This window comes from Benincasa hispida, chromosome 12, assembly GCF_027475165.1.
Source record: "Benincasa hispida cultivar pf3 chromosome 12, pf3_genome.v1.1, whole genome shotgun sequence".
Classification (NCBI taxonomy): Eukaryota; Viridiplantae; Streptophyta; class Magnoliopsida; order Cucurbitales; family Cucurbitaceae; genus Benincasa; species Benincasa hispida.
In genome coordinates this window covers 55,666,978-55,677,962 of record NC_143489.1, presented here as the reverse complement: position 1 = coordinate 55,677,962, position 10,985 = coordinate 55,666,978, and positions in this window count along the sequence as shown.

Below are 10,985 nucleotides of genomic sequence, written 5' to 3'. Positions count from 1 at the left end.
CTACACAAGATGGTATTCACTCCTTTCCCGAAGTAGAGGTAAGTAGATAGATTGCTCCCTTAAGGGCTGATTTTGGAGTTTGAACGATGTGGCGCCACATACCTTCTCATGGCCTGAAAGGTGTTCACACATACTATGACTATGTTTTATTGTTCGTTAGAGGGATCAGTGGTACTTAAGGAGTTAGATGTAACTACAACGGCAAAATGATAAATTGGCCCGACTGTACTTACGAGCATCTGTTAAGGGTTATCGTACTATTGATTGGTTATATCCGATGGACACAGAAATATATCTGTGGTGAGAAGAGTGCAGTTGTCGGTCTTTAGTGGAATGTCTGGAAGTTAACGGATGGTGGATCTCGTGGCTAAAGAGTTTAGTCAGCTATTCATGTACTGTTGGACTTTCAAGCCACAAGTTCATAAGATCCCCTTGGTAGCTCAATGGACTCAAGTTGAGAATCACTTTTTGGGTCAGTTTGAAGTGTGCAAATTAACAAGAGGGAGTTTGATTATATATGATATGATTAAACTGGTCGATTATATATGATATAGTTGACATAATGTATGAGATACATTAATTGGAGGAAAAAGATATAAATGATTTATATCTAGTAGAGGAGAAAAAGACTATGGTTTATATGTTGCATATGATGTGATATTAAACTATAAGTTATAAATATAATATGATTATATTTATTTTTAATTAAACAATTATGAGATAATTGTTGGTGGTTTTTCTCCATAACTGAATGAGATAGCACAAGTTTATATTCAGTTTTCTTAACTGAAGGATAAAATGAAAATAGTTTTCATTTTGCAAAGAGATCAGATAACCGCTTCACGATTAGTACACTACCTATCGTCTAGTAAACAAGAGCATACACGATAGTTCAAGTTGTCCTAAACGATCGTGTACTCGTGCAGCTTACCTAAACTATCGCATAGTCTTTTCTAAATGATCACGCGCACGAACGATTTACCTAAACGATCGTCTAAACTATTAGCCACGTTTTACTAAACGATCGTACACCTTTTACTAAATGATCAAGCACCATTCTATAGACACCAAACCTCTCCCACTTGCTTGGTCGTTGTAAACTATCATAGTTTCTTCCTCCCATCTACCAAATTCAGCAGAGCCCACACCTCCTGGATTCTCAATCCGAGAATACCGAGATTACTAAGTGGTAGTGTTTTCTTTGTTGCCTGTTCGTATAGAAGATGGTTCGGTGGTGAGCGACAACGAGATTCGGTGGACGACCGACTTGACGATCTCAACGACAGCGAGAGTTGTTTGTTCCGTGATGAGAGCGAGATTTAAAGAGAAGAAGAGTTCTTCAAGAGGTATGTCTCTCGCTCTTTTGTTGTTTAAGTTTGAAAAGCATGCTGTAATTTATTTTTAGAAGCATAACTTGTTGTTTGTTTGTGAATGTGGTGTTTTTATCACAATAAGTTTGAAACAATCTTTCTTCCACTCATAGGTACTATTTGATAAGAGTTCCTTCAATTGGTATCAGAGTCAGGTTCTGTAATTCCAAATTCATTGATGTATAGAATAGCATTTACTTTCTCAGTAGGTAAAGCATGTTTGCACTCTGTTTGATTGTTAAATAGTTTTCTGGATGTGGATTAATGGAGTTTTCTGGAATGATGCCTGTGGTTATTAATTCTTTTACATTCAAAGTTAATTGTAAGGGCCCCTGTGTTTTTAGGCATATTAACTTGCTATCGAGTCTATAAATTCAAAGTGTTTAATCTCTAGTGAGTCGCTCGTGATGAGGCTTCAAGGCAAGGGTTGTTGTACTTCGAGCATGAAGATAACCAAGCGTTGGTCGGGTCATGTAAACGATGGGGTAAGCGATCATTAAGTATGGGATACTCGACAGCATGTTGACACACGCACACTAGACGATCGTGTAGCTCAACAAGCTTCATCACTTAGTTACTGACTACATGATCACAGAGTAAATTGTTACTTGATCGCTTGTTCTATGATCGTCTAGACGATCGTGCTTCACTGCAACGTCGTCGTCAAAACAATTATTTATACTTGCGTGTTTTTTTTTGGTGCACTAAACAATCGAGTGCCCCATGCTTCATCGCATTGTAAATGGTATTTAATCATTGCTAACCGATCGTGGATACCCGACCAATTTACTAAACGATCAGGAAGGCTTCACCCAAGCTGTTCAAGACCCGGTTCGCCTCTGAACCGATTTACTCGATGGAGAAATGTAATAGAATTTTATTTCTGATTTTCTGAGCCTATTCATCCCGGTCCATTAATCTTTTGTAAATGTACTTAAATGTATGTTTAATTATATGCCATATTGTAAAACTCGAACCCTAATTACTTTAAGTAAGAGTAGGTGATGTGATGTCTTCTAATGAGCTATGATGAAATCATGTCTTAGGAATTATGGAAGAAAGAAGGAAGCCATGATGTGGTAGATGACCTAGGTGGCAAAGTGAATGAAGGGTGAATTGATCCGCTGAATTTCACTAAATGTTGCCTAAGGATGGAGCTCACGCAATGGGCTTGGAGATGAGGAAAGGTGTGAATGGTAGTTTTCAATCGGGTAGCAAGCCAAGCATGAGGTGGCTGGCCGAATGTTGGAGGGTCATGTTTGACGTTGGAATGCATAGTGAGCATATGGATGAGGTCATGCAATTCTTTGAGGTGTAGTGCTGAATTAACACTATGGGTGGAGTTAGGAAAGGAAAATTGATTAAATCCTAGCCCATCATCACATTAGTGGGCAAGGTGGCACAAGGAGTTTTCATGCAGGATTTTGGGCGGTGGTAAGCAGAAAAGCCGATTTCATTTAATTGGTTTGAACAAATTACTTGGGCTATTCATGTAATTCCAGTGGCATTCGAAAACTTGTGTGTCTATTTTCTGTGGCTGTGCCGCGGAGGGAAAACTAACTGGAATAAGGCCGGAGGAGCAAAATAAAGACGAAGGGTTCGCTTCTCGGGTGAATCTAGGCCATCAGTGAAGAATTGAAGCTCCTGGACGAATCACAAAGATTTTTTAGCTAAAAATAAAGAGGTAATATTGTTAACTCAGTTATAAACAACTTTGTAGAATGAAACTTTTTAAGATCAGGCCTGGAATGCGAGTTATATATTTTTGAAGTTTGAACTGGAAGTTGTTGAACAAGCAGGCAGCTGCTTGAATTGGGGGCAATGATGAAGGTTTGAATCCCCAGATCAAACGCCGGGAAATTTTGAGCTGAAATTTTAAGGTAATGTTTCTAACTTGATTCTAAGCAAGTTTGTAGAAGGAATGAATCTGCAATTTGATGCTCCAAAATTTTTCTAAGTATGGGGAGTGTAGACGATCAAAGGGTACATTCTTTTGACACCCAATCCCTCCAAATTGGCTAAATGTCCGACCCTCAAAGTGAATGGTAGAAGGCACAATGTGATGGTTTGGAATGTGAGCTTGATTTATTGAGTAGGCCTAAAAGGAAGGCTAATGTAAACACTAAGTAATATGCTTATATGTGTAGGTTCAACTCCCATTGAAAAAGCCTATCAAGCCTTAAGGAAACAAACTTGAAGGACCTGTGAGTGACTATAAATGATTTATAAATGGTTTATAAATATTTTAATAATCCATGCTTTATTGACAGTTACTTTTATGTTGGTTATTTTACAAGAAGTTCCAAGTAACGCATTCCTCTAAAGTTTATAACTGCATGCTAGTTACAAAGTTTATGAAATATACTTTGGTACAATGGTTGACGATGGTAGTTCTCAAAAGAAGACTCTATGACATGTTTAAGTTTCAAGTATTTGTATTATGTTTTAAAGCATATGTGCTCTTAATGTTGTTGAGCATGCATTAGCAAATGATATTCTTGTGAAAATTATGTTTTATGAAGTCAAGCTTTTAGTAATCTTGTTTTATGAAAATATTTTTCTATCAGGTATTTTCAGATCAATACTGAAGTACAAGGAGAAGGTATCTGAGTTGTACTATCTAGTTTCAGTTATGTTATGATTCTGATGCTGAAGTACATAGAGAAGGTATCAGAATAATTCACTCAGTTTAGTGATAAGCAGTGGTACCCTGCTTCAGTTATGATCCTTGACATCAGGATCCAATTTGCTCTACGTGCACGTATGACAGTTAATCAGTTTAGTAGGATTGAACCATGAGGGTTCTTTTCTAGCATTGGCTGAAAGGTGATGAACAAAAGGGTTCTCACCCCAGCCCAGTCTTATGTTTGAAAGATCGAACAAAAAGGTTCTCTCTTAAACATGATATCCAACGATGAGATTGAACCACGAGGGTTCTTTCCTAGCATTGGCTAAAAGGTGTTGAACAAAAGGGTTCTCATCCCAGCCCAGACTTATGTTTCAGAGATTGAACAAAAGGGTTCTCTCTTGAACATGATATCCGACATTGAGATTGAACCACGAGGATTCTCTCTCAACCGGGAATTAGTTTAGCTATGTTTTCAGATACAATGGTTTTAAAAGTTTTACGTACACGTTTTCTTGGCATGTTTTAGTTCCAGTATTCTGTTTTCTAGCTTTCAGTTTAAGCATAAGATTTATGTTTTTATTAAGTTACTCACTGAGCGAGTAGCACATTCTTTCAAATATTTTTTTTCCCAGGTAGTGGTCATCTCCCAGGGTTAGTTGTCCTGCTGCTCTACCACTCAAGGACTCCAGTTAAAAGTCCAAAGTCTAGAGAGAATTTTTAGGTATTTATTCTGTAAATGTCTGTACATATGTGTTGCTAATATTAGGGACTAGTAAAGTATATTGGGACCGCTGAACTCTGTATGTGTTAATATGATGTAATTATGTTGTTGTTGATCCTTGGTGTTCTGAGGTTATTTTTAAAGTTTTTTTTAGTTTGGTGAATGTTATATATGTATTTTAGGGATCTAAGCAGGTTAAGGATGTTAGTTAGACAGTAAGTGCCACAAAAGGGTTGGTAACTACTGTGGTCACATTTACTTCTGAATTAAGAAGGGTAATTTGGGAGGGGGTGTGACATATATGGTATGCCATATAGTAGAAATCTCATCTTAGGTTATGCATGGTCATGTATCATCTCTAATTATAAGTGTTATGATTTAGACAAGCATGATTTAAATTACATAAGAGCATGCTCATGCATCATATAATATAAGAGTTATATTTATGCATGCATTACACATAGACATGCATCATCTTTTATATTATAAGTGTTATAATATAAGGGTGTATGGAAGTATGTTTGCTTGGTTTATTACAAGTATATAAGAGTTATATATAGTAATGAATGGTCATTGCATGAAGCATGACACATAGTTAAATTTATAAGTATTATAAATACCTAGTTATGCATGGCAATATGTATAGGTTTTAGTTGTTTCTTTTATAAGAGTTATAAGGAAATTATAACTAAAATATATAAGAAAGACATGCATGCGGACTTAGGCTTGAATCATGGTTTTAAACATGTTTTAAAACTTGGTGGAGATAGACCTAAGATTAAAAGTGTAACAAATATATCTATAAGGGACCTTTTATCTAAGGCAGGTTCTGTCTAGGCTGGGGTATTTAAGCTAACGAAAATGGAACACCCCTACCTAGGAACCAACCTGGAAAGATAAATTAGATAGATTTGATGCATGCATACAAATTTGAGGACAATCTGTTAAAAAGTTTAATGTGACTACTTGAACTTATTTAATTTCAAAGACAATAGTTGTTTTTTAGCAAATTAAACTGACTTAGATAAAATCAGTAGCCGGATGGTCTAAGTTAATGAAACCCTAGGTAGAATATTCAATGAGAGGTACTTGGGGTATATGATATTTCATTTAAACCTCTTCGCATTTCTCCCTTTATGTTCACATCATGAGATTGATCCTCAACCTCGTGGCACCCTGTAAGTGTCCCCCTAAAGGATGGTGTTTGGATAGGTCAATATCAAGGTAGACGGAGAGAATATTCATAGTAAGTGGGAGCGAGACGTGAGACGGCATATCCCACGATCTCTCTCATTAGGTTGGATAATATTTCTGTGCATCATCTCGAGGTATCCTAAGAGTGTCCCCCTATAGGATGGCAGTTTTGCATGATCCTTTATCTGATCTTCTGTATAGGATAAGGTCGTTTTAGTCTCTTATTCTAATCTAATTTTTTCCTACGGTAGGCGCATTAGTGCGGGACTCTAAGGCCAAAAATGAGGGGTTACATTTACGCGGAATTGTTAAGGGTTTAACAGTTCTGGACCGAACAAATAGTGAATGTTATGATCAGTTACAAAAGTTGTTTTTGCCTAATGGTTGAGAGTGTCTCATCCCAATGAAGGGCATCTGATCACCCCACTGATGACGTTTATCCTGCCTCGTTGTGGCATCATTACAAAATAAAAGTCTTTTCACTTAGGGTACTTGGAAACTATTTTACTAAAACTAAAATTGGTGTTAAAATGTTGTAATGCATAGACTTATTAAGTTTGTTCATTTTTCAGCAACGTAATCATGGCTACAGCTATATTAGCTCTATTGAGCGTCGACAAACTGACTGGCGAAAACTATACTACTTGGAAACACACGAACACAACCATATTAATCATCGATGATCTCAGGTTCGTCCTTATGGAGGAGTGTCCTTCTATTCCACCTTAAAACGCCGCTCGAAATGTTCGGGAGGCCTATAAGCATTGGACACGGGCGAACGAGAAGGCTTGAGACATTTTGAACTTGAAGAAAGGATTCTGACCCACAATAATGGTTGAAACTGAGACATTCTCTGCTCTTCTTGTTTTTCTCCTTTTTTTTTACACAAATTATAATTTATTAGTACAAGCAACTTATATAAACAATAAATACATTAAACACATAAAATTTACCTGTCATTCAGGAGTCTCTCATCGATCACAAAGAATCTTCCAATCTTCTTTATTTGTTAACTTGTCTGGTGGACTTTCATAAGCAATTACAGGATTCTCAAAACTACAATAGTACTTATGTAGTTCGGATCTATATTCTCTAAATGAGTTCTGTATTTACCGATTTATGTACTTATTGACGACATTCGAGGATAGATCCACAATAAAATGTCTCTACATTTTCAATAAAAGTTATGGTAAGTACACATATGAGATTAATACAATAAAAGCATAAAACTTACCTAAACACGAGCCTTTATAGTGGCAATGACATCACTAGGTACATCCTTCCACTTAGAACAACACGATGAAATTGTGTCCCAGGTTGCAGTCCCAATGGCGTTGCTAAACATTATAGCAAAAACGCTTACTAGTTTTCCAACATCCTCAAAAATGGTTATTGGGATCCACCCATGTCGATGTACATATACATCCAAATTAATGTTTCGGTTGTGCCCTCGCCCACGTTCCATTTTGTTCTAGAATTGGATCCTGTAACAAGATAAAGTACATTACTTTAATTAGAGGTTACAATAATATTTAGATGTTCAACCTAAGACATATTACTATCACCTGATGCGATGGGCATTCTTACTTCTATCGAAGGACCCGTAGTCAAAGTGTTAACTTCCCTAACTAGTTCATCTGCTAGACGATCTTGATGTTTCCCTACCATAATTCTACAACCGCACTTGAAATAATGAATTATTGTGAATTACTCGTAGCCAAAGTGTTAGCTTCCCTAACTAGTTCATCGGCTAAACAATTTTGATGTTGACCTACTATAATTGTACAACCACACAACACATGAATAAAATCAATGTTGAAAATAGGGTTTTTACTCTAGGGGTATTTTTGTAATTGCCTCTAACCCTAAGGTTCTCTACAAGTCTATTTATTCACCCTGTTCTCATGTATTCAGTGTATTAGTTTTATAATAATAAAAGAAAACATCTGTACCGTGGTTTTTCTCCTTGGTCTAGGGTTTCCACGTAAATATTGTGTTTTTCCTCTGTTATTATTTTCATCATGGTATCAGAGCAAAGGGACGAAATCCTAGCCATTATGGAAGAAAACCATCCACAATCGCCTTCCGCTAGTGGATCTTCAAGTTTTGATATACAAACCGCTATTAAGGTTGCGATTAAGGAGTGTTTTCAGGCTGCTCTACCAGACTTAATCTCCGCCGTCCAATTGCAAGCAACCAATTCTTCAGGAAACCATCCGGTTACAACGGGATCACAGTCGCCGATCAGAAACAGCCCAAGAACGTCGACAGATAGAGGCCTTTCCGATGTGTAGGCGACAGACGAGCTTCCGATCACTCCTCCTCGGCTATCTGAGTTTTCGATCGCCGATTATGGGGTTTTGTCTTCTGTCAAACCCGTTTTTTCGATCGATGAAGCAACGCCGCTTAGAATTTCATCTTCTACCTCATTTAAAAACACGACCGCGTCGCTGGTGTACACCCAAGGAGTCGCAACAGGCCCGTCCATCTGGCAAGGAGAGCAGAATCTCTCCGATTCTATTCTCAGTTCATTTGACCAGAGGGATAAGGGTTTTTTCGGTAACCATCTTGAGCAATGTAGCCGACTGGGGCCTTCTCATTTACCGGCGATCTTTCAGCCGACTACTAGTGCTTCGCTGGTGACCATGGCGACTCAGTTTCTAGCCGGTTGGAGTTCGGTTCATTATTCTGATGATGTGAGACATCGGTTTGCCTTTTTGCATCAGCAGATTTCAGATACAATGCTTGGCACAACTTTCCAACCGCCTACTGGTCCAGAGAATCCGTTAAACTCATTATCTATTTTGCCCAATACAAATTACTTAACTGGTTCAGTGGGCAATTCTGTAGGAGTTTTGGTTGAAGAAAAACTGAATGGGAGAATTACTTCTCATGGTCCTAGTCAATTCAAATGGCTCTAGAAGGTAGGCATAAATTCGGATATCTGACAGGAGAAATTTCGAAACCCATCCCAGGTGATTCTCAAGAAAGAATCTGGAAAGGGGAGGACTATTTGCTACGGTCTGCTCTTATCAACAGTATGGAGCCCTAGATTGGCCGGCTTCTTCTATATGCAGCAACTGCAAGAGATATCTAGGAGACAACCAGGGACTTGTATTCACAACGACAAAACGCATCCCGGTTGTACACTTTACATAAACAAGTCTATGAATGCAAGCAAGGAAACATGACTGTTACGCCCTACTTCAATAAGCTGTTAGTTTTTTGGCAAGAAATGGATTTGTGCCGGGAGATTATCTGGAACTGCGCACAGGATAGGGCACAGTATTTGAAGTTTGAAGAGGCAGATCGAGTTTATGTGTTTTTGGCCGGATTGAACCCAAAATATGATAGTGTTCGAAGTCGCTTATTGGGTCAATGACCTATTCCATCTCTCTGAGAGGTGTGTTCCGAGATTCGTCTAGAAGAAGACCGATCACAGGCTATGAACAGTCCGATGATAGTCTCTGTTGATGCATCAGCCTTTGTCTCAAAGGCATCTAATTCCGATAGTGACGAAAAACCCATACCCGTTTGTGAGCACTGTAAGAAACCGTGGCATACGAAGGACCAATGTTGGAAGCTACATGGCAGGCCCCCGAACAGTAAGAAACAACAGTCCCATGACAGATCAAACTCCGGACGTACTTCTGTAAGTGATCCAGTTATTGAAAATTCACAGCATCAGTCTTTAGCCATAGGAAGACCAATGTGAATGTCGTCGGAGTAAGTGTCGTTACTCAATCAGGTACATTCTCAGCTCTTGGTCTTGTTAGCATTAATGGCAAGAAACCCTGGATTGTAGATTCAGGGGCCAAAGATCATCTCATTAGTTCTTCAGAATTATTTGTTACTTATTGTCCGAGTGCGAGGAATGAACGGATTAGAATTGCAGATGGGTCTTTTGCCCCAGTTGCAGGAAAAGGGAATACTTTTCCTCTTGATGGTTTTATTTTACGTGATACTCTTCATGTGCCACAAATATCATATAATCTTTTATCAGTCAATAAAATTACAAGAGATCTGAACCGTAAAGCTATTTTTTCACCATGACTCTGTTATGTTTCAGGATCAGAAGACGAGGATGACGATTGGCACTGCCCAGCATGATAGAGGGCTTTACTTTCTTTCTGATGAGACTTCTTCTAAGGAGGATCACACCGTTGGTTTTATGCCTTTAAAGTTTTCTACTTCTGAAAATGACTTTATGTTATGGCATTATCGTTTAGGCCATCCGAACTTTCAGTATATGAAATATTTATTTCCACATTTGTTTCGCAGCATTGATATAGCATCTTTAACTTGTGATGTATGCATTTGTGCCAAACAAAGTCGTATTTCGTTTCATTCTCAACCATACAAGCCATCTTGTCCCTTCTCCCTTATTCATAGTGATGTCTGAGGACCATCACCAACCACTACCTCTACTGGTAAATGTTGGTTCGTCACCTTCATAGACGACCATACACGTCTTACTTGGGTGTTCTTACTAGCCAATAAGTCAGAGGTGTCATCTACCTTTAAACAATTTTATACTATGATTGCAACCCAGTTCCATGCCAAAATTGGGATTTTAAGAAGTGATAATGGACGAGAGTTCTTTAATACCTTTATTCATGACTTTCTTGTGTCTAAGGGCATTGTTCATCAGAGCTCGTGTGCTTATACTCCTAAAAAAATGGAGTAGCCGAGCGTAAAAATTGCCATCTGGTGGAAGTTGCCCGATCGTTAATGTTGTATGCTACTCTTTCGTCCTACCTATGAGGAGATGCCATTCTTACAGAAGCTCACCTCATCAACCGTATGCCTTCTCGTGTCCTTGACTTTCATAATCTCTTAGACCTTTTCAAAGAGTCCTTTCTGACTACTCGTCTGATTTTCGAGGTACCCCTCCGTGTCTTCGGCTGTGTCGCTTTTGTCCACTCTCATGGCCCAAATCGCACAAAATTTCACCCTCGTGCTAAAAAATGTGTCTTTGTTGGGTATCCCCTTCATCAACATGGATATAAATTCTATCATCCATCCTCTAGAAAATATTTTGTATCCATGGATATTACCTTTGTTGAAGACC